The sequence below is a fragment of the Varanus komodoensis genome, unplaced genomic scaffold (genome assembly GCF_004798865.1).
Source record: "Varanus komodoensis strain SLA01 unplaced genomic scaffold, ASM479886v1 scaffold5, whole genome shotgun sequence".
NCBI lineage: Eukaryota > Metazoa > Chordata > Lepidosauria > Squamata > Varanidae > Varanus > Varanus komodoensis.
The window spans coordinates 45,699,788-45,724,811 of NW_025336087.1; the positions used below are offsets into that span (position 1 = coordinate 45,699,788).

The following is a 25,024-nucleotide window of genomic DNA, read 5'->3' on the forward strand; positions in this document are numbered from 1 at the left end:
ATAAACTGTCCAAAGCACACCATTAATGTTCTTTACCCCTGATATTCATCCCATAAAACTGGACACAACTGCTTTACCAGATTCTAAGTGTTGGTGAATGCAGGAGCATTTTTCCTGGAAACACTTCAAAAATGCATCACAGCCTGCATCTGAAGGTTCCATATTCTGCTTAAGGCCCAGTCAATCTCAGACGGATAATATAGCAAAAAGCAATGGATACAGAAAAGTAACATTTCTTCACAATCAAGGTGGAGAAAGAATGTTTATTCAATGTCTTCACCACTCTGTGAACAAGCTTGGACATGGGCAACTTTTGGTTCATCTCCCAGACCTCAGCACTACATCCAGCTGACCTTCAGCAACTCATGTAGCAAAATAGCTGAATATTGAAGTAAGCAACACACCAGCAAAATCTCCAGTATGTACCACTGAGCCAAAACAAGATCTAAACAGTCCAAAGTAGAAGTCAGAGTGGGAGCCTAGAGAAAGTGAGACAAAACATTTCTATAACTGCTTGTTCACAAGAATAAGCTCTCTGTAAAGAGTTGGGCATTACCATTTATGAAAACTTGCCTGTTGATAAATGAAGGCCTCAGTCAATGTCTTCATAGCGGCCTCCCATGCAAGGATGCTCAAGTCCCAGATTAAATCCCCCTGGAATGGTTCCTATATCTGACAACCCATCTGGTATTTGCTTGATATTACTGCTTAGGCTGGCTCATCTGCTGCAGCTATTCCTTCACACTGGATTACAACCTCAGCATATCCACACAAACACACACAAGTTATGTTTGCAGCAGTGTACAAAGAACTAAATCCTGCATATGGCAGTGACTATATACAATCTGCTGTCTATGGGCAGAGAGCCAAAATGCACAGGAATTCCAAGCACTTAACATTAGCCCAAGGGTCATGTGAACTGGCAGCTCTTAGTAATTTGTAAATAGTGGAGATTTGAACAAGGCAAGATTTTACTCACTCAAATTGTAAAGGCTGAAAATTTGGTTGTTAGACAATATTGCCCATTAGAGAATGACAAGTTTTCTGTATACTGTAGAGTTCTGTGTTATAAAGTTTCCACTTGGTGTCCAAATATGCTATTAGTTCTTAATGTTGTGAAGGTATAGAATGGTTTTGATCTAAATAGACATTCTTTTGCTTACTATAAAACTTGTAGTTTGTATAGCCAACTGATATTTTTCATACTTGTCAGAAAACAATAATTAAGATACATGTCTTTTGGTAGCATCCAAGTGCAGCAGTTTGTATTTCTCTACCTAGCATTGCATAAATCCATAGTTTTGCTGGTTAAACTAAGGCTTCAATCCTTTACCCACTTTCCTGGCTATAAACTCCACTGAACATAAATAGGACTCATGTTCAAATAAACGTGCATAAGACTACACTGTAAGGCATTTATACATCTGAACTTGTAGTCACACAGGTTAGTAAGTTCCACTACACACTGTGGGTCTTACTTCTGAATAAGCATGCACAAGATTTGTGATGTAAACCAGCATGCAACAGTTTGTATCCCAAACATCATCAAAAAAGATACTGGAATAAATCCAATTACTTTCTACATTTCATAAAGATGCCACATAGTACAATAATATCTGTTTATACCTGATGCATGTATATTGTTAAATAAGTAAAATAAGTTTGTGCTTAATATGAAATGCTGCATATATTGAAATATTCCCTCAAATGTCTGTTTTTTCCTTTAATGACATCAATATTTCTGGATGTTTTACAGCTCAAACAGAAACTGCTTGTTTAAGGTTGAAAGGTAAACACCACTGTTTCAACCTTTGTTAGTAAACCACTGTTTACTATATTTCCGATTGCCCAATTAAAAGGAGAAATACTGAGACAAAACACACTGGACAACTCTCCCATCTTGTTTCAGCATCGTTCTCGTATCCGTTAGTCTACTTTTCTTAAAGCATCAACAGGTTTTTGTTCAGCACAAAGTGTCACCTCAGCAAATTTAGACAGGCATATCTGTGAATGAACATTTAAGCTAGTTAATACAGAATGAAAAGACATGGAAAAAAGAAATTTTCATGTCTTTGTCAAGCACAGAATTGTTTGCCATGAAAACAAGTTTTTTCCCCCTGCAAAATATGATCCAATAATTTCCAAACATGTATGATGTACCACAGAACTACCAATCTGTAACTTACCTCTATGTTTTATGCTAAAAAGAAGGGTTTAAAAAAAAAATAGAGGAGTTTGCACATTACAAGAAGCCATGGTGAAATCGTACTGTTGTGTCATCCAGAGCCAGTTCCAGATCCTGTGTGGTAGATTTAATTTTCTGAAACCACAGAGAGAACCAATGTTCTGTTTTACGGTTTCCACACTTCACTGTGGCTTCTCTGGTTATGTTATCACTGTTTCTATGGAAACACCATAGAGTCCTGTGGCAAGAGCAGCTGCAGAAGTGACCACTTCTAGTCTTGAATGCCTACTGCCCTCAGCTCCCAGCCACAGATGGGTCATTCCTTGCTTTATTCCTATCAGCTGAGCAATGTGTCCATCTTCCTGTATACTTTTGGAAACAAGCAGACAAGTGCAGAATGCACTACGGGAGAATGGGGAAATCATGCCAAAACTGATTATTTTTCATTTAATGAAACTCTCGGGGGGGGGGGGGGGAAAAGCAGCGGGGAAGTACTGCAGGAAGGGGGAGGGGACCCCACCCCAACACTGCAGCAGGCCAGCTGGGAGGAAGCTGCTGCTGTCCATAGGCAAGACTGGGGAAAGGACAAAGATTTCTCTCATGAGAGCTGCCAGGATGCATGGAAAGGCTGGGAGGACAAAGCAGAGGATGAGGAAACCACACTGCTCAGGTATCCATCATCTGACAGGTACATTCAGTCAAAAATCCACAAAGTGTGGAAAATGCAGGGTGGTTTGCCACATTGTATGAGCCTAGCCAAAGAGTATGTGCCTGAACCTGGTTCTCCCCAGTCAAAATCCAGCACTCTAAGAACTAAATAGAGGTGCAAATATATTAAATACTATTTACTTATTAGACATGTATGCTGCCCCATTAGCCATAAGGTTCTCTGAGTGGCTCACACACATTTCAGCAACAATTAAACTGGTACATAATATATAATATGCATAATACAGTTTAACAGTATAAAATCTAAAAACAACAGTAAAAAAATAAAATCAATAATAGACATAACATAGTATGCTAAATTATTTGAAATAATCTTAATAAATTTAAACAAAATTAAGTAAAATACAAAAGATAAAATCTGGTGGAGGCAGCAGCAGTTAGTAACATATAACTATTAAAACCATAGATCAAGGGCTCCCCCACCAAAGTACAAGCAAAAAAGAAAAATGTTTAATTGGTGCCTGAAGTGACAGTGCCATTCAGGCCTCTGATGTTAGAGTTGCATGACTGGGGTGCTACTGCAGAAAAGGTCCTTCTCCTTTACCTCATTAGGGGGAGGTATGCAGAGAAGTGCTTCAGATGACCACCTCAGTGATCAGGTTAGAATTGGCATTCCTGCAGATAACCTGGCCTTGAATTGGGACCAGATGGCAACCAGCAGCCAGAGTAGCCTGCACAGGACTGACATGTTGTGTTCATCAGTACTCATTAGGGGCACACTGCTCAACTTTAGACAAGTCACAGTGTTTGGACTGTTTTCAAGGGCAGCCCCATGTAGAGTGCATTACAGTAATCCAGGCATGAGGTTTCCAGTGAATGAATAACTGTAGCAAGGCTCCACTTATCCAAGTAGGGATGCAGCTGATAAACCAGCTAAAGTTTATAGAAACTACTCCTGGCTACCAAGTCCACCTGAATAACAAGTGACAACCCAGAATCCAGTAGTACTCCAAGGTTGTGAACTTTGTTCTTTAGGGGGAGCACAACCCTGTCCAGGATGGGTTGAAAATTCACCAGTTGGACAGACAGAATGCGCATCAACAGTACCTCCCTTTTATGTGGGTTGAACTTCAGCTTATTGGCCCACATCCAGTCCATTACCAGCCTCAGACACTGGGTTAGAGCAGTCACTGCCTTGCCTGGATTTAATGAAAGTAAAGATGGAGCTGAGTGTCATCAGTGTGCTTCAGCCCAAACCTCCTGATGACTTCTCCCAGCGGGTTCATGTAGATGTTGAAAATCACGGGGGTTCAGGACAGAGCCCTGCGGGACTCCATGGCACAAAGACCATGGTGCAGAGCAAAAGTCCCCCTGCTCCACCATCTGGAGATGGTTGGCCAAACTGGAGTGGAACAATGGCCCCAACTCCTAATCTGACCAACATCTCCAGTAGTATTCAAAGATTGATGGTATCAAAGCTGCTGAGAGGTCAAGGAATATCAAGACGGTCACACACCTGTAGCCTTTCTCCCAGCAAAGGTCACCCCACAGGGCAACCAAGGAATTCAGATTGAAATGGATCTAGAAAATCCATCCTCCAGGAGAGCCTAGAGCTGCCCAACCACAACCCACTCAATTACCTGGCCCAAATTGGGGATTTTGGTAATTGGTCTAAAATTGTTCATATCAACTGGGTCCAGGCTAGGTTCTTCAGGAGTGATGTAAGAACTGCAGTTTTCAAAGCAAGAGGCACCATTTTCTCTCTTAAGGAAATGTCGACAACCTCCTGGACCCAAACTGACACCCCCTCTTCAAATTTCCCAATTAACCATGATGAGCAAGGATTGAGTGAGCAGGTCATGACCCAGGAAGAGCCAAGCACCGTCCCCATCCTCAGACCACAACAGCTGAAATTCATCCAGCAGAATAGAACAAGACGGTGCTCTAGACACCTCCCCCAATAGAACTTGGATAACTGTGGGGTCCCAGTCACTACAGATCCAAGCATTTTTATACTCAAAATGTTGTGTAAATTTATCACAGTGGGTCTCTGAGGATTCCAACAGGTCTCCTTTGGGGCCAAGGCCATGAACCACTGGGAAAAGCTCCACTGGATGATGATGAGGATGCGATGCTAACAGCAATAAAGCGCTTCTTTGCTGCCTTCACCACCACAGAATAGACTCAATAATGAGCACTAAGCCATGTTTGGTGAGATACGAGCAAATAAATAAGCATGGGTACCTTATCCTGGAGTGCCTAAACAAAGTGATGAGAACTATGACATGTTCTTCTTTGTGTGCATGGTGGTTTCTGTGTGCACATGAGTGTTTACTTTTTGCCTGGTCCTACTTTACTTATGTTATTAATTTCCCTTGTCTCTTAATACCAGCAGGCAGTGATTCTTTAAATTCACTCTTTCTTGTCTAACTTGATCTTTGTTCCCTGGTCAGAATAATTCAGGAAAAGAAAATAGATGAAATGTCATTTTGTTGCTTATAAGGCTACAGTTCTTCATGACACTTCTTTCATCTTCTTCCTGTTCCTCTTTTTTCTCTTATCTATATTCTCTCTCGCTCTCTCTCACACACACACACACCCTCCCTCCCTCCCTCCCTCCCTCCTAGTTTAAACAGCTGGGTGCGGTTTTCTTCTATCATCCCACTGCCTTTTCTTCTACACTTTTCCTTCATTATATTTTCTTGTTGAGTATATTTGTTGTTTTCACCCATAAATATTCATCCTGCTGTGACTTACCCTGTTGTCTTCTGCTACTTTGAACTTTATTAATAATATCCAAGCTAATTAAATTATTAATACATCAATGAATAATTTATTAAGAAATGATAAATAAAACAATTGGATTTTTAATAATTACATATATTATTATTAGTTACAATTTATAATATCCACACTGATCAGTCTGATAATTTGGAGCTTTAATATTTTCTGGGGTCCACCTATGGGGCAAGGCATGAAACAGAACAGTTAATAGCCTTTTCTTGCTTGCCTCTTGATTAGATTAATTCTCCTTTGAATTGACTGAAAACAACATGCTTTTCTTTATGCTTCCTTTCAATTTTACATGAACCCCTAGTTCAGGAGTTGACAACTGCAGCCTCTACTGCAACCAGGAGTGGACACATGCACTTGCATTCTGCCAGGAAACAAGATATGACGAGAACGTGCACCTTACTTCCCAGCAAGTTTGTGCTCGCACCCATCCTGCCAAACAAACGCGCTCAGAAAGAAGGGATAAGTTTCCCTTGCTCCTTGTTTCTCAGCAGGATCAGTGGGAATCTGACGGCATGGCTGTTGTGGCAGGCTAGCACTTAAGTAGTGGACCAAGTGGAGTCTGGCAAGGTCCCCCAGGAAGTTCACAGCCCTTTCCCCGCCACCTATTTCTACCTTCCCTTAGTGGGGCTATTGCACCCCTCCAGTGGAATGCCATTGCTTCTAAGGATTCATTCTCCATTCTCATGTTAATTGCATATTCTTTGTTCATGTCACCGAACAGCTAAACATTTATCATAGAAGTACACTCCAGTGTTCTGCAGTACAATTTCTGCTTTACTCTTCAATTCTCCCCTTTCTTTTCCTAAACCTATTTTCAAGCTTAATCAGTTTTCATTTTTGTTCCACCCTCCTAGGTCTGCCCATCTCAAAGGATAGCTTCAGCATTTTTGCTCAGGTTTCTTTTCAATGATTTATCTATTGTTCTTTGATCCTCTGTTTCTTTTACCCAGTCTTCTTTGGTTTCTAGACCTCTTTTTTCCAAAAGGTCCGATTCATTCAACCTCTTCGTTTTCTTCTTTCTCTTTCTCCACAATTACCTAAGATGATCTCTCTCTTCCTTTGCCTCCATTGAAGACTACTTTTGCTCTTGATCCTATTTCTCTCATATCTTCATTTCTTTGTATTTTAAACTTCCCTTGGTTTCTGGTATTTCCTGTAGATTTTCAACCTGCTTCAGTTCTGCCAGTTTTATAAAATATCTACTATTGAGTCTTTCTTGGTGGCTACCTATCATTCAGTCTCTTTTGTTTCTAAATTGTTTGAACATGTTGTTCTTTCCTCAATGTTTGGATTTCTTTTATATAAGTCTCTTTTATCTTACCAATCTGGTTTTGCATCTACTATTCAACAAGAATGCTTTCCTCTCCTTAACTAATTTTCTTTGTTGAAATAGCATCAGGAGAATTCTAATCTTTTTCTTGACTGACTGACTGTCTTTCTTGAATGTGTGTATATAATAGATATTCAGGATTCCGGCACTTACTATATTTTGTTAGATGTCTCTGTTCCTTTTGCTCAAACTCTCTGAGCACCTCAAGATTTTGTTACAAGTTTTATTTCTCAGTCTGTCTTTTGGGCTCTCTTGTTCCAAATTTGGGCATTCATTATTGATTGGATTCAGACTTTCAGACAGTCCAATGAAATCTGGAAGACATTAGTAATAAAATACTCATACATGGATTGCAATAAGCCCACTGTAAGTGTGACTAGGTCTGTGGATCCAACCCTATGTCTATGCTGACAATATCAGGTATTCTGACAATATTAGTTATTACCTATCTGTGTCATCCTCTTCATCCATTAATCTTCCATCTTGTCATGTTGTTATTTTCTCACAGCTGCCTGCTCATTCCTTGAAGCAAGATCTTTTACAGACAGGATTAATTTTTCCTCCAGACTTTTTTCTTTCCATTCCTTCTGTTTGTCTGATATGGCATATTCACTTCTCCTTTTTTAAATCCAGAACTTAGCCTGTTTTTTTTAATCCTCCCCTCCCCCTCTCCACCCCCAATTTCATCATTAGTAAATTTTGTCATTTACCCTTCTCAAACATTGCTGACATTTGCTTATTTTCTATTAATCCTGGTCATGCTTAAGTTTATTCTGTTTGTTTGCTTATTGGTATCAAGTGGATTACTGTATCACTCTTTGATGGAACAATCCAAAAGCTGTGGCAGTAGAACCCAAACAACACAAAGCTTTGCTAGGCTCATGCTACAAGCTGGAAGCTAGGTGAGTCACTACAGAGAAAATAAACCTATCAGCTGCAGGGCTGGGATGCTTTCCTCCACTTTGGAGGCTGAGGAGCGGGCAGGATGAAGAAACAGGAACATTTTTGATGTTAAACATCCAAAGCCTCTGCTAATACTTATCCACCATGATTCTTTTTTGGCAGGAAAGCAAAGGCTTCTATGCCCATGATAGAGAGCAGAGCTCCTCCTGTAAGGATGGGGCAACAAGATTGCTGCCTTAGCCTTTTTATTCCTACCTTAAGCCTCTAATTAGGTGTACACCACTGGCTTTATTTTGTGGGCACCACACTCATGCACAGCCTAATCATGGTTGAGAAGGCCAATATGCATGGCACTCACCTACAATAGATTTGTGGACAGAAAGGCTGATCTGGTGTATATTACTGGGTAAGCTGGGGGGCACTGACCTGACCCAGCTCTGCCCATTTGGGTACTCAGTGTGACACTGGCTATGCACATGAAGTAGAGCATATCCCTGCTTGGCCTTTGCCAATCTTGCAATGAGATCAGCAGTCTAAAAACTTGGAAGAGTGAGGTCCAAGAAACTCCACTGTCATGGTCAGATCATTTCCTTGAAAGTTCTTGCAGCACTATTTCCCTCCTGCAGAAATGGGGGGGGGGGGGGGGGGGATGGTAGGGGAGAGGCATTGGATGGTTCGTTTCAGCAGACTAAAGGAATAATGTATTTCTGAATGGTCTTGGGGTTTTCTAGTACACAGAGCTGGTAATACAGGTGAGGTGTAGTCTCACTGTGCTACAGTGAGATGCAAAGGGCCATAGACCTGAGATCACACCCAAGTACCCTCTCCAGCACTACAAGAGCCTGCTCTGCTCCTTGGGTTCCAGTCAATAGAGAGTTACAGTTAATGAAACAGGGCATTCTCCAGTAATGTCACAGCCCTAGTGCTAATGCTGCTAGACTACCATAAACTAATGCCAGCACTATGTCACTGGCATTTGCTAGGAAAAGGAGACATGCGGTAATGCATCACCAAAATTTGGTGGTTTACCACTGCTTTTCCTTTGCCTTTGATGTTGTGCTAAGCACTGGTTTATACTCCTGCAATATCTTCAGTGCTTGCTCTGTGACAACACTGGACGTTGCCCATTGTTTATTTTTTAAAGTTATTTATGCCACTTGTGAGCCACCTTCGATGGCTTTTAATTAATCCTGAAGTGTGGGGGATATGAATTATTGTAATAAAGGAAATCCTGCTTGATGAAAAGCAAGAGTAATGAAAATGTTTACCCAGTTTTAATTATAGCAGTCAGTGCCTCTCTGAAGCTATCTACTCTTCCATAATTCCAGACTGGAAAATCAGGTATTGTGCACTAGTTAAAAGACTCCCTGTCTCAAAGGTAAGAGACAAGATAGAATCTACAGAAGAGAAAAATAAGGATTGAAGGTCATCTTCCTGGAAAGCAGTGAGATATGGTTTCCCTTGCTCTAGAAGGAAGATGTGTGAAAAAGAACAGAAGTTGGCTGAGGTTAAAAAAGTAACATTAAGAAAACAGGCAGAGCATGCTGAGATAATAATATGGTTTGAATCACTAAATGAATGTTCTTAATTTCTGCTGCAACTACATAAACACCCTTTTAAAATATAGGTTACCTGCACAACTTTAGGTCTCATGATGATCACTAACAGAATTCACTTGTACAAAAGCTGCAGCATCTTTAAGGACTAGGACCACAGTCAGAAGACAGAAACAAGGGCCACCTCGTGTACAACAATCACAAGCGTAAAACACAAAAACAAAAACGGGTTATTGTAAACTATGAAAGCATATTAGCATCTACTGCTCAGATGCTCCTACCTGGTTCTCCATGCCAGCCAGGGCTGCTAAACAACCCAGGGATGCTGTCTGAACCCTGTAGTTTTAAGTTTCCCTCTTCATTAAAAGAAACAGTAGTTAGAATTTGAAGCTAATTCAGTACTAATGTAAGTAGAAAAAGAATGCCAGACAAGGTGGGAAAGTTTTATTCAAGAATTATTTCATATGTTTGCATATGTATGGCTAATGCACACACACACACACACACACACACACACACACACACACACAACAGGGGTTGTGTGTGTTTAAGATGGTGGCCATCAACACTTAGTAAACATACCCATACGAACAACTACTTCTGTTCCTACCACCATTTTATCTTGCATTATGCATTCTGGAAAAAATATCCGCTGGAGGAAAGTTTTAACTAAACAGAGTATAGTTCTTACAACCCTAGATAACCCTAGTGACAAAATATCATAATACTGGTACAGACCAGTAAAGGCTAAAGAACAGCTGCAGGAAGATTAATTTACTATCATCACCTCCATTTGTACTGATTGTACTTTCCCCAAGATGGCAATTGCCAAAATTATTGTTCAGGTTGCAGATTTTGTGACAACACCAACTGAACTGTTCTGGAATGAGATCAAAGTACAACACCTTAAAAGTTTATATACTAAACTTCATTAGTTAGAAATATGACATCTTGTTATGGTTTGAGTTAAATAATAGCGATGAAAATCTCAGGCAGTTGTGGTGAAAAAAATTAAATTATCCTGGATAAGAAAAGAGGTAGACAGAAGTTCTATACGATGCTGTATGTTAGAAAAGTTAATGACAAGCTACATTTACTTTTTGTTTAAATTCTCATGATTATGCTGGGTGGCTGACTCATTGTTTTTACAGTGCTTGGGGCTGGCCACCCAGAAGCCTGTCTAAATCCTTCCCTCAAAGCCAAAGATTTATCTTAACCATCAAATAAAAGTTTATTGCAAATAAACAGGTTGTTCGATGTGTTCACCGAAAACTTGTTGTAACCTGCCACCTGCTAAAGCAGATCATTTTAAGAGGAGGAAACCTGTACAAAGGGAGAATTCAAAGTACTTCCCCATCCCTGCAAAAAGGAGCCTCGCCCTAGGGAAAAAATACAGCCTTGAAACTAAAGCACACAGATGCTGTGGCATTGCTCTCCTATAAAAGGATAGCACAAATATTGTACAATTCCCTGGCCACAAGACAAGTCTTCATTTTGTTCTATTTGTACAATCCATATAAAGGTATTATTAGTGGCATATAAATTATTCCTGTGTTCCAGACTCGTGAAGCAATTCCCCAGTCCATTTTTTCCACATCCTATTAAAGAGGATGACAGAATCATAACACATCTATGGCTTGGCAGTAGGGATGTTTGGCTGTATTGTAATTATATGTAAAGACAGGCTGAGCTGTAACACGCCTTGAACTCTCGGGTTAAGATTCCAAATAAATCCTTTTAAACCCCAAACTGATCCTGCATGGTTACCCTTTGCAATCAGTAGCAACACTCTACAAGCTTTCACCAACTCGGTAGTAAACCTACTTGAATTTTAAGACAAGGAAAACAACTTATCCAGATCTACCCACAGTCTCTCTCTCTCTCTCTCTTTCTCTTGCACGTGCATGTGCGTATGTATGCACATCCTAGGGTGTACAATCTTCAACTCAAACATTCTTGCATTTTATTAACAGTATTTAAGAAAATATAGGTCTATGGGCAGTCGGCAGGCCCAGGGGTAGAGTCAAAGGGCAGAGCTCAGAGTAAGTTCAAAGATGGAATAGTTATGGTGCTTAGCCAAAGGAACCATCTGTTTGCAAAACTGTCAGATACCAGGTTTGGGCAACACACAGAGCTCGTCATGTTATTTAACCCAGTCACAGCAAAGCAAGTTGGATCACAGGAGCCAAGCTGAGCATGTAGTCCTGCTTGGTTATGTGAGGCTAAACAGCCCTCAAATATAACTGTACAATAGGGCTTGGGTTGTGTGAGGCTTCTTTAACCATTCCATAACCCAGGCTCACCAGGTTTACTTTCAGATACAATACAGGAACCACTGCTGAACAGAACCAGTGGGCTGTTGTGTCATGCAAAAAGCCCCCAACTTTGGTGACGGCAGAGGGAAGGACACCTTTGCTCCTTGCTTTTCTGGAACACGCACACACACTAAAAGCCAGGCTGATTCGTCGTCATTTTGTAGCTGCTTGGCAACCTTTACTGAGGCTCACTTTATTTCTAGCAGCCACTTCTAGCAGCAGCCCCCCCCCCCCCATCAAATACTATCTCATGTGGGGCGGGGAGCCCACCTATCTGTTTTAACTCCTTTTTGCTAGAGATTAAACCTGATCAGGCATTAGAGCTACATTACCCTTGACTAACTGTACTGCTGTGAATGTTACTACATTAACTGATAGTTTCTCACAACCCACCATTTGGGAATCACTGCAAATGCCATAATATAAAGCTTTTAGGTATAGAATAGTTAATAGACCTTCTTTTTATCGCATTTCTGTGGCTGCACTAAGAAGATAGAAAAGAATGTACTTTGATGTCTTTCAGAAAGCTTAGCAAAGAACTCTACTTTTGATATCAATATTCGAAGAGCCGGTTCTACAGAAAAAATTAAGTAGTACTCAAAATAATTTTGTCTCATTTATTCAGAGTGAGCATTTATACAGGGTGCACCTTTATCACTACGTTAATATGTATGGCAGCTTTGCTTAACTACAGAGCAGGAGCAAATTTACTTGGGTGTGTGTACAGTAGGACCCCCATATCGACAGAGCATAGGTTCCAATTCTCCCAGCAGATGCCTGAAACCATGGACAGTAGCAACACTATACATTGACGCTGCACAATTGTGGGAATAGGGGGCACAAGACTACCATGAAAGTGGAAAAATAGCTAATCCCACCCCTGCAAGCTCACAGGTGCCTCCTCTTTGCACCAAGGAAATGCTGGAGGGATTTCCCTCTCCAGATGGGTGGGGGAAGAAAGTCCACTTTGGAGACCTCCCTCTTTCCACTTTCGCTTCCTCTCTGTCTCTGTCATGCTTTGAAGGCCCTCCCTCTTTCTCTATGGTGAAGATGATCTATCTGCAGTCGGCTGCAAAACTCCAAAAAAAAAATCCCTTTGAAGCAAAGCAAACGCGACTTTTGTGGGTTTAACTTGTTACTGTTTTATTGTTTTAATTCTATGTTGTAAGCCATCCCAAGATGCCGAGGCATGAGGAGATGGCATATAAAAGTTTTAAATAAATAAATAAATTTGCAGAGTTGATTATTTGCAAGTTTGCCATCAAAAATTAAAGGGGATTTTTTTTGAATTTTGCAGCTACTGTGGAAAATTGGCATTCCCATAGAAAGAGAGGAAGTGCAAGGGAGGGGGCTTACAAAGCATGCCTTCTTTCCACACCCATCCAGAGAGGGACATTCCCCCCCCCCCCAGGATTTTCATGCTGAAAGAAGGAGCCACTGGTGAATTTGGGTGGGGGGCAGCTAGATATATTTGCAGTTTTTCCACTTTCATGGGGCTCCTGTGCCCCAGCCCTTGCAAATTTGGACTGACAATATTTTTTTTCCCCCACACTCAAGTGAAACAGTGTTAAATGAAAGAGCAGATACTGGGGTTTTACTGTATATACGTTTGCGTATGTGTATAAAATCAATGCTTCTGTACTGCAAGATGTTTATGGAAACAACTTTTGCTTAAGATGCTCTTTTTCTTCATTCAGATGCTTTTGCCAATTGTTTTTATGATCTCCCTAATTGGCAGCAAGAAGCAGAGAAAGAGGCAGAGGGAGCTGGGGGGAGAAGCAGGATTTCACAAAATTAAGTAGCCAATTCTTCACTTTGAAAGCTAAAGTTGCCTCGGAAACACTGCTGCTTCCATGGTCATCTAATTTTGCTTCTTTTGTCCCATGGGGCCATGCTTTAGAGAGGCATTTATTTACAGGGCTTTCCAGTGGGCTTTAGTTATCGGCCAATAATACTGTGGACACACACTTCTAATAGCCTCTGTTTTGAAACCAAGTCTAATCTAATGGCACAGAGCCCAAACTCCTTTTCCAGCATAGCCATTAAAGGATGTAGGTTATTGCTGTTGTCACCATTGATATTTGTCATTGTAATGTAATTAGGGCCCTAAAATGATGCATTACAGCCCTTGGCACAGCTTCTATTAAAATCTTTTCTTCTGCTCACTGAACTGCGACCTGCTTTCTGATGAACAACAGACAGACAGCTTTAGGGTGAGGAGCAGATTCATCAAAGAAGTATTTTCAGCACTGGAAACAGGGATGGGGGAGAGGGGAGAGAAGGCAACCTATGAAGAAAAGCACAAGAGGGGGAGAGCCACAAAGCACATTTGAATTTCATCTGACCACTTGAAATTCTGATTGCATCTGATGAATCTTGCTTAGACAATATATTCCCAGCCTGCGAATCACATGGTTAATCAGGGTTCTAATCTGCTACCCATCAGCCTATGCCAGCAATGTAACTTCCAATCAAATTTATAGGTTATGTGGGTCACGCATCCCTGAGCAACTACATTCACAGATCTCCCATTTAAAGCAGGCATGGAATCTGAAATGCTGATGTTAGGGTGACTGAATGTTAGAAGACTATTCAGTGCTTTATGAAAGCTTCTGATAAACAGCTGCTAAATTATTGCCTGCGGATGCGGCACAATGTTCCGAAAGAGCATTAATGGCCCAATAAAAGGGTGATTGTTCATGCCAAAACCTAAAAAGGATAGCCTGTGCTGCCACACTTTGTCAAAAACATTAACAAATACATGTCTGCTGCTTCTTTCCCTTAACAGTCAAAAGCATTCCCCTTGCATAAAAACACACCAGTGATGACCCAGAGAAGATGCTTTAATGTCTTAAAATGCTTGCTAATAGACAGTTTTACTGTGGTTAAAGTTTTAAAACAAAAGCCATGCCTGGGTATGTTTCGAAAAGGAGGTTTCAAAAAACACAGTCAACCACACAAACTCTTTAAACTCTTACCACATTATTAGACAGAGATATATATGTATTTATATCTACTTATTACAGGAATCTCCCATCTTGCATCATGGATCTCCAGGTGGCAGATGCAGCTCTTCCTCCCCCTCCCAACACTTTTATCATTACAACCACTTTGTGTGGTAGGTCATGACAGGAAACAGTGACTGGCCCAAGTTTATGGGAAAGTTTCTTGGCAAAATAGATTTGAATCCACATCTCTCCAATGCTATTCTGACACCCGATCACTATTGGCCGCTGATGTAGAATGCAGACTTCTGCTATAGTTCTAATCACACAGACCAGACTTGAGCCCTAGCCAGGCATACTGGGCAGGGCAAATGCATGAGGAAGAGGAGGAGAACACCAGTCCCACCCCATCTTTCATCACATGTGTCACTCAGTTCTTATGGATTGCCAGCTTTCTGACTCATCTGAAGAAATCCCATGAACCCAAGAGGCCCTCCTCATCACACAGTCACCCTACCAGAGTAGAGGGTAACAAACAGACTAAAGGACAGGGCTAGTTCTGGAGTTCTCCTTCCCTTCTTATGTCTGTCCTGTTCAGCTGAGCTTCAGGAACAGGACTTTTTTGTCTTCTGTTTATTCAGGTATATTGCATGTTCTATACGATCTCGCCATCACAGTTCACATAAAGTTGAGTTTCACTTTTCAGTGCACTGACTACACTATATGCCTTTCTCCACCCACCCTCAAACACTTGGATTTGGGAGGCCAAGGACTACACTAAGTGATGGCTGAGGCAAGATTAGACACAAACACTTTTTACCAACAGGGAATTTTTCTGCTTTCTAACTCTGTTATCTATGACTCTGCAACCTTTTCCCCAATCCTTCCTCTACTTTCCTTATCTACAGCTGGCTAGCAGGCATAGGTATTAATTGGCATCAATTAACGGCCTAACAACCTCTAATTCCCCATGGTTGCTTACTTGTATTCATGTAATTGTATGCTATTTTCTAAGGGTGTTTTTTTTAACCAAACCCCGACTAGTTTTTTAATTACATAAGTTTTTGTAAGCTAAGCAATCTGGCTCATGCTATTAGAAATTAACCTGCACCCAAGATTAATCTAAATCAAGATAAAGCAGTCTTTGTATTCCAACCTATAATTCATTCCTATACTACCCTTTTCAGTATAATTTGTGTTGGCTTACAAGTAGAATCTGAAGTGAGCTATAGTTTTTTAATTTCTAGCTTTGCATGCTAATTTATGTTAAGAACTCATTATCATATAACTGTGATTAAAACTCAATACTTGGATCACATATCCCCAAATTGAAAGGTGTCACCAACCTTATGTCAAAATATTACAAAATGCATAACTAATCAAACTTAATGTAAATACATTCATGCATTGTTCAGCATTACAAGAGATAAGGTATGTAAGATAAGATGAAAATGGTCATCTTAAGGAAATCATTGAATCCAGAGTCACAAAACATACAAACTTTTAAAGGGCAATAGTGCCTTAATGCTTCCAAAGTTCAATTTGATAATTACAAGTCCAAAGTTTGGAAAGCAGATGTTTCTCTGGAGACGGTATCATGCTTCCTAGGAGCTTATATGTCTGTGGACCACCCCAGCTGTAGTGGCCTACACCTTACTATCCTTTTCATGATTCATGCTGGATGTATGCCACATACATAATTCCCATGCCAATGGCCACACTCCACACAGAGCACGTGCTGTAGAGCTTTGAAGCATGCTCTATAGGGCACCACAGAATGTAATGCTCCTGGCTGAAGTTCAGCGTCAGAATACATCATGGCTACAACATGACTTCACATGCTGCCAGTCTGACTTGCTTGTAAGTAAGCCACAAGACTTCGTGGGAATTACCCTGCATGCCTAATCAGTCGATGTGCTTATATAGAGATATTGCCTCACTGTCTTATTACATGTTCTAGTCTAGGGATATTACACAGTTACCTCTTGGAAAGAAGAAACCTGCCATAGATATAATCTCCCCTTGATTCAGAAAGGAAGGATACATTTGCAAAGTCAGCATATCCTGCATTAGGTCTTCATTCATTTAATTTCTTGTGTTTGCTTGGGACATACGAAGTAGCAACCAGAAAAATGAATGAGAACTATAGCATAAGCTTCAAATATCTGTCTTTGCAGAATAACTTTCATGTAACCTGGAATTATTTTGAAAGTCATTCTCATTTACTTTCTCTAACTTTCATCTAGCCTTTTTCCTACACACTTTTAAATGGACCACAGGAAGATGTAGATGGCCCCACTGAAGGAATGTGCGGGACAAGCGGCAAAGGTCTGGCCCTACTCTACACAGTATCCAGGCCAGCTTTTGTCAGATCTTTTTTTCAAACATAAAAAACTGAGTTCTACAAGCACAGTAATGCACAATGCAATATCTACCACATGGTGAAGAATCACTGCCCAGTCAGAATCCCTCCTCACTCATATGGGAGGGGGGATCAGGATGTCCAGTCTCATGTGCACTGAATGCAGAAGGGTGCAGCTGTGGGTGCCTGGTGCAGGCACTGCCCGTCAGTGCAACAAGGTGAGGAGCTGAAGGGGCAAGGTAGACCGAACATGTCCAGGCGTGATATGGCAGGAGAGCTCCATTCCTTCACACAGTTTTAGCTCTCATGAATCTGGTGAATGTTTCAACAGGGTCACAACAAGGCCTAAATGTCTATTTAACTTTTAGAGGAGCTACCGGGGGAAAAAGAGGATTACATTAAAAGGATTACATAAAGTAAGAACATAAAAACAGCCAAGCTGGATCAGACCCAAGGTCCATCTAGTCCAGCACTCTGTACACACAGTGGCAAACCAGCTGCCACAGGATCTCTTGAGCAGGATGGGTACAAGACCTCCTCCTGCCCATGCTCCTCAGTGCCTGGTGTATGCAGGCAGGCCACCTCTGGTAAAGGAGGTGGCACACAGCCAGCAAGGCTAGTGGCCACTGAGACCCTCCTCCCTAATGTCCAATCCCCTTTTTAAAGCCATCCAGGTCCCCGATTGAATTCTAACTTGAAACTACATCCAAACAAAGAATTCTCCACACTTTGAACTAAAGTTTAATTGCCAGGATTCTGTCTGTGACAACAGTTTTAAAAACCCCTGCTATTTTTTATTAATATCACATTTGCTTTGAGTAGTTCTTGTTTCTAAAAGTTCATTTCTTTGGGAAAGGCATTCCATAGTTGGTGCTCCAGGTGTCTGTGTGCCTCATAAACAAGAACATACTTTCATAAAGTCATAATACATAATAAATAAATAAATATTTGTTCATGTTTTGCGGTTCTCACACATTTACCATGTTTGGCTCTTCCACTGAGCAAGTCTGGCCACTGATCTATATGCTTACTAATTTTATCTTTAATAATGCTTTCTAGCAGTTTGCCCAGAACAGATGTTCAGCTAACTGGCCTGTAATTTCCTGGATCCCCCTGGATCCCCTTTTAAAAATTGGTGTTACATTGGCCATTCTCCAATTGTCTCTAATATTAGCCCTTGTACCAGTCATGTTAAATATTTTGGTACGAAGGTCAGCGATTTCCTGCTTGAGTTCTTTGATGACCCTAGAAATGATACCAGCTGGACCAGGTGCCTTGCTGACTTTCAACTTGTCAATAAGGTTGAGAGGTTAATCTTCTGTCACTACTTTCTTCCCTAATTCCTCAGACTCCCTTCCAGAACACATGAGCTCAGGAACAGGTATCTGCTCTTCATCCTTCGCTGTGACGACTGATGAAAAAATGCATTCAACTTCTCCACAATTTCCTCATCCCCCCAGTGCTCATTCAATTCCGTTATCATCCATTGCCCCAACTGCTTCCTTAGCCACTTTCTCTCTTTTGATCTATCTGAAGGGTCCTTTATCATTAGCTTTGATATTGTTAGCAATGTGCTCCTCAAGCAGTTTCTTTGTTTCTCTGCTAGTCTGCTTGAGCAAGTTTGTGGTCCTGTCTGTCCTTTTCATTTGGGCAAGACTTCCATTTTTTGAAGGAAGCTGTCTTCTCCTTAAACAGCCTCTTTGACTCTGTGTTCGCCATGCTAGTAATTTCCTGGACTTTGTGCTACCTTCTCTCACTTGTGGTATGCATATTATCTGTGCCTATAATATTTTAGTAATCTCCAAGTGCTTAGAGACAATTTAAACTTCTTGATCTCCTTCTTCAGCTTCTTCTTTTGCCTTCTTGTGTCTGTATACAACAGTACAAAACCGTACATACAAAATGTATATGGAAGATATGATCCTCTTGCCCTCCTTCCCAATGCACCCACCAATTTATAATATTTTTTTTCCTATTTCAGGGAGAAAAGATGGAAACGTTTTCAAAATGGCATGTTATCCAACAGAGGTCAGAAAGAAGAGCATATAATCAGGGATTCAATAATGCTACCAGCATTAGTAATCCATCTTTCTCCTACCACCTACTCATAAGGCAGTGTTTCTTGCTCCAGCTGAAAAGTGATTGACACCAACAGCCAGATACCTACCACACCAAGGGATAAGGAGAAATTGGGTAAGTGTATGCATTCCAAGGTCATATTAATGCTCAGAAAAGAAACAGGTTGAGTACTGAAGGTCATGTAGTAGATAACAAGAATTTACGTCATGTTCTTGCACATATATAGCACAGCTTGAGAATGAGTAGATGGACATGAATGGGATACAGTGTGCTCTGTTAGTCTAATATACTATGGGGCATGGTGATAAAAATGCCATCAGCAATTGGCTGGACTGTCTTCAGGTTACAATGGAATGGAAAAGGAAAAGACTGCCTAGGCCAACCTAAGAAAAAGATTTCTAGCTATTACTGGTTTTAGCAAAATAGGCAGAGGTATAGGAAAGAAGCAGCAGGCCAAGAACATGCAAGGTTTGAGCAGACAGCACAAAGAGAAGTAGGAAGCCATGGGACAGTAAGACTGAAAAAAAGGAGTAGCTCCTAGGAGCTGGAGAAATGTAAGGGAACCAAGCTATTTATTAAAGTATCTATTTCATTAAAAAAAATTCTATCAGACACTTCCTCCCAAAATACTACAGAGTAGTATATTGTATTAAGTGTGTATCAATGAAATCACTGTAAAATCGCACTGCAGCAATAAAAATACCAGAACCAACAAACCAGGGACCAAATGCTTCTGTAAATAAAAAGATCTTTCACTAACATTCACCAATAGTCACACTGGTGGCTAGTTGAATCTCTCCTGGGAAAGTGTTGTACAAATGTAGGCAGTACAGAGAAACGTTCCACCCCTCATTTATGGATGGGATCATAAGCAGGGCATCTGCCGAAGACTGGAAAAAACTATCTGGTTGGAAATTGAGGAAGTGCTCCATTAGGTACCTATAAATTAACTCATCGATGTCATTCTGGCCTTGAGCACAGAATTGTTATTTTCACAAATTATCTTGGGATGGGAGGGGGCCCACGAGAATCTAGATCAAGGTCCTCATGTGAGGGTTGTTGTTGTTTTTTAATCCATTTGCCCACACTGTAATCAGTGTCAACTCATAGTTACACCTCTGCAATTTGCAATCTGAAACAAAGGGGATATTTTTGCCAAATTGCACCCCCCCCCCCGGTTTAAAACCTTTACCTTCTTGCAAAACAAACACACACACATGCTCTAAGCCAGATCAGAGGCCTTGCAACAGGCAGTTTGTGGGAGGATGCACAGTCCTCAAAGGCAGAACTCTGCAGGTAGGGTAATATTACTGAGAGGGACAAAGCTGAAGCGAGATGAAAATAACAAAAAGCTGCACAAGTAAAGAAGGTTGCAATACACCTATAAATTGAAAATAGCCAGCAAAATATTTAGCTACAGCCTTCTAATAATTTGATTATATTTCATTCAAACATTTTAGAAACTTGCATCAGCCTTTAACAATTGCAAAATGCAAGAGTACTAGTATGTCAAACTGCACAGGTGCCTAATGCTTTAGTATTTGTATCATGAGGACTTGAAACTTATTCTTAGAAAAGAGAAAACACAGGCTGTCGAATGGCCATCAGGAACCCATGACGTCTATAGAAGCATTACTGGGGAGGGGGAAAATCATACAGATTCTGCAAACTTTTTGGCAAGGTTGGTTTAGCCAATTAATACCTTGTCAACAGCCAAACCTTGCCCCTCTTGCTGATTTGAGAGATGAGTTGTCCGAGGCCACCCAGTGAACCTCACAGTTGACCAGAAATTTTAACTGGAGCTTCCTATTTTCAAATGTAGCACTACAGCCACCAGACCATACTAGCTCTGTTGCGGCAGCAGACGACAGATTGCCTTGGTCATTTGCTCAGGGCAAGTGCCGATCTTCATGGAACTGGTGATGGATGTGTGCAAATCTGCTTATGTTTCCAACCAAACATGAAAAGGAGTAAATTCACATCTCCCCAGCAGTAACCTGAGAAAGAGAGATGTGAACCCCACCTTTGCAAGCTGCACTGAAATGACACATTACTCATAGCTCTTCTATCAGCACCTTTTTTCAACAATCACACCCCTTCTTAGAATGAGGAAGACTTCCTTCCTTCCCTAACCACTGCAGCCCAAAAGCACTAACGTCTGTCACACTGAAAACCTCATCATCCGTCAACTTGGCACCAAAAACTTTGATTATGTAAAAGATGCATAAACATCTTTTCTAAAATAATTTGCTTTACATCTTAAAAAACCAAAGTATACTTTGGTTTTGAAACAGAAGCAAGAATGTGAAGAAGAAATGAGAAAGCTTTGGTTAGGCTTGAGAAAGCTAACCATGAGGCACTGGGGGACAGAAAGAGGCACATAGACTGACATAAACCCACAACTTTGTCTAATGTTTTAAACTATCGCTGTGGTTTTTTGCCACAGAGCAAAACAGGCTTACTGAAAGCCTATTTGTGGGCCCTGCAACCTTCTTGTCATCTGCCTTCTTGTTACCAAGCCTCTTTCTATGTTCCCTTACCATACCATTTACAAGTATGGTATCCTGTTCCTGAAAGAAGATTCCTGTGCACATATACTTAGAAAAAAAAATCCCATGGTATTCAGTGTGGCTTATGCTTAAAGTAATGTGTAGGCTAAATCTGTAGTTTCTGTCCTCTTATATCTCTAAGTAATTAAGTAGTGCTTAGTGTACTAGACTCATCACACTTTTTTAAAGAACACTATTGCCTAAGGCTGAGGCCAAATAATAATCTTCCTTCACATTTTGTCCCAGACAGCTCTATTTGGTAAGTCACAGTTATCTCCAGCTTGGTGCTGTGACTAAAATTGAAGACCACACACAGAGCCAAGACAGAGGTGCAATTAGAACCAAAACAGGGCCAAATCTGACATTTCCAACAAGACTAGTGTGTGAACGGCAGGCAGTAATTGCCCCATGTCTGAGGGCATACACATAATCGCTTACTTCAGGCACACATGCATGCATGAGTAAGCCTACAAATTTGGAAGCCAGTCACAATATTACAAGTATGGCATATGCTGAGGCAGTTAGGAAACATGTAACTTTTAAGCTCTGGATTCAATACATTTGGGACAGATATACACACAAAGACAAACAAATTTTCTTGCATGTTTACCAGTCATTGGCCAAATCTGAGCATTTCTTTCAAGAGTAGCTGTCACATTTTTTCCCTTTTTCTAAATCTTCCCTAACTCTCCAAAAAAACAAAGAGCGCAGACAGTGGCGTTGCTGTGCTGGACTCTCTCTTTCCCTTACATTCAGTTGTCTCACATGCTAATACACTGCCATCTTTCAAAGAAAGTACTGTGAAATGGGAAGGCTGTCATACAGAGTGAATGGTACTGCAGGGAAATTGGAGACGTGTAGAGAAAACTAATTAAGCAATTTCTTTCCATCGCTCCTTGTTCACTGTAAGCCTCCCTCAAACCAAGACTCCAGTGTAGTCTCTGATTGACTTAAGTCTGATGTGCAGTGGCCTTTGTGCCCGGATAACTACATCGGCCAGTTTGCCAAAATGGCTTGTACCAGCAGAAAAAGAGCACACACGCACATTAAAAAGGTTCTGATTTCTTCCCCATCACACTGACTTTGCCAGGCTACTTTCAGATGGAAGGCTCCCAAGTCAAGGCACTACACAGCTCTCTACTTCTTCCTTAATATGCATTTCTTGTGGAAAGAAAACATTAGATGGGGAAGGAGTGGGAACACAGGAGGGTTGCAAGATGAAGATGAGAATGTCCACAGACCCCCCAGTAAAATTCTGTGAATGAGGAAGCGCAATGGCATCATCTGGAAACATCCTTAGATTCTCATTACCAGAGAGCAAGTGAAAGGCTTATTCACAGGCATGTTGATGCAGAAAGGAAGGGCCCCAAACATTCTGTCTTCCCTTTTGTCAATGGTTCAGAAAGCAGGCTTTGTTATTCTTCATACCAATCTTCTTCCACTGCCATCCAGATTATTCCCTCCTCTCCTTTCCATTTCATAATTTCCTTTGCACAGGCTTTGTTCCCTTGTACTCAGGAGACTATAGCCTCTCTCTTTCCCCCACTTCACTCCTTCCATCTCTTACCCCAGGTGTGGACAACTTCTAAGCCAAAGCATCTAGATTATCACAACTTCCATCAACCCTCACCAACTGGTTATGCTGGCTATGGCTGATAGATTATCTCTTCAGATACTCTAGCCTACAAGTTACCCAACTCTTGCCTTAACCCAACCCAGAGGTTCGTCAACCAGTCTTAGAACCAGAAACAACCAGACATAGTGCTACTCAAAGCATAATGGTAATTGAAAAGTCTGATGGTTGGAGCAGTCTTCCCTAATCTGGTCAAGTGGCCTATATCTGCTGTAGCCTCCAGCCAAGATGGCCCATGACAGTGTGAACACTGACATTCTAGGCAGTAGGCCTCCAATTGCCCAGGAAATTCAAATAGATGTGTCTATGTCCCCGGAGTTTTTCATCGTTTTAACAGACTTCCATTACCTGGCACTCTGTAGGTGTTTGGGGCTTCAAGTTAAAACTAGCCAGCATGGACGATGATCAGGCAACCTGAACAGGTTTGGCCAGAACCAAGAATAATGGCAGATCTAGTCCTCCATAAACTATTTTGGAGTGAGGGAAAAGGCACGCCATCTTTCTTTTTGTAAAAATGCAATTGCATTTTAATCACAGCTAAGCAGTTCAGAATCTTTCAGCACTTTTCTAACACTTCTGCAGCCAGTTCAATATTTACACCCTTATTTTTTCATCTCATTTGCATGTCAACCCATAGCCAAAGGTTCTCTGGGCAGCTCCCAGTCCTTATACCTTTAGACTTATATCTTTCATGATTGGCTACTACTTAGTTCCACTGGTGTCATCATACTTCCACAGAAAAACAACTCAGCACTCTCACCTTAAGCATTCAATACTCTGAGAAGTAGTATAGCATACTACCCATGTACCAACTTTTTAAAGCATGGATGCAATAAAAACAAGAGCATTTGAGAAATGATTTGCAAAGGATTACTACTTGCCAATCCATAAATGGCTAGCTCTGCTGACAAAACCCGTTTTATCACTTGTGTTATTCAGTGCCCACTGATGTCAAACTACACAATATCCACTCTGGTGCACCATTTTCCCCTATACTTCATACCAACAGAATAGCTTGACACAGAGAATACTACATGGCTTCGTGAAACAAGCACTACTTTCATGAGTTCCCCCTCACACCATTAGCAAATGCCTCCTGGCCCCTCTACTCCATCACATCCCCAGCACTCTTGTTGCTCAACCATTGAGGGACCTTTATAGCTGTGATAGCAAGCCTTCCAAATGCATGTGTGCGCTCCCTGCAGTTAATTGTCTGGAAGAAACACCTGAAGGGGACTAAGATGTTTCTTTGCTAAATACAAAACTAATGGCATGATTGTGCGAGCTGCACTGCAATTTTTGCGATAGGGAAACATGTATACACCCTAAATAAAATAGTGCAAATGTGATGGAGCAAGCTAAACATGAAATTGTTTGATGTAGAAATCCCCACAGTGATTTAATGAACATGCTGTCATGTATCATGAATACATGTACGCAATAATTACATTGTACTTAAAACAAACTATTTATATACAAACCTGCTACAATGCAAGGTATTGGAATACTGTGCTCTGTATAGAAGAGCTTATTACAAAATAGCTTACACATGATACTTTAATTGTAACAATAAAGCAACAGAGCTTTTCACTCACAAGAGTCATAATATTCATTTGCTTGAACAAAAACTTCACATTATCAAAGTTTGTTGCCAATATTTATTTCAGATCTTGTTTTAAGCTTGAATGGTATCACTTAACAC

At 40.9% G+C, this 25,024-nt stretch overlaps 1 protein-coding gene across 12 annotated transcripts in view; it reads right to left on the reverse strand.

Moving 5' to 3' along the window:
• Positions 1–25,024, reverse strand: part of LOC123031600 (transducin-like enhancer protein 4) — a 158,121-nt gene that overhangs the window by 112,227 nt on the left and 20,870 nt on the right. Inside the window, exon 1 of one of the 12 annotated variants that reach the window (XM_044446782.1) lies at positions 7,134–7,294. The exons of the other annotated variants lie outside the window; for them this stretch is intronic. The gene's annotated coding sequence lies outside the window, so the exon portion shown is untranslated. Of the gene's footprint in view, positions 1–7,133; positions 7,295–25,024 lie in introns of those variants that run through there. 12 annotated transcript variants of the gene reach the window in all.